Raw genomic sequence first — 392 nt, 5'->3', positions numbered from 1 at the left:
ATATAAATATAATAGTACTGTATGTTGTATGTTATGTATATAAATATAATAGTACTGTCTGTTGTATGTTATGTATATAAATATAATAGTAGTGTCTGTTGTATGTTATGTATATATAAATATAATAGTACTGTCTGTTATATGTTATGCATATAAATATAATAGTACTGTCTGTTGTATGTTATGTATATAAATATAATACTACTGTCTGTTGTATGTATCTATATAAATATAATAGTACTGTCTGATGTATGTACATGTAACTACTTTGGAGGGTGTGGCTGGATTTTCATCAAAATTGGTATGGAGGTTCACTGGGTCTATGGAGAAATACATACAAATGTTCAGTTTTGCAGTTTTTACCACTACTTCACCCCCTGTAGATCAATCTT

The sequence above is a fragment of the Limulus polyphemus genome, unplaced genomic scaffold, assembly GCF_000517525.1.
Source record: "Limulus polyphemus unplaced genomic scaffold, Limulus_polyphemus-2.1.2 Scaffold7704, whole genome shotgun sequence".
In the NCBI taxonomy this organism is placed as follows: Eukaryota; Metazoa; Arthropoda; class Merostomata; order Xiphosura; family Limulidae; genus Limulus; species Limulus polyphemus.
The sequence above is the reverse complement of the archived record's forward strand: the minus strand, read 5'-3'. Positions refer to the sequence as shown.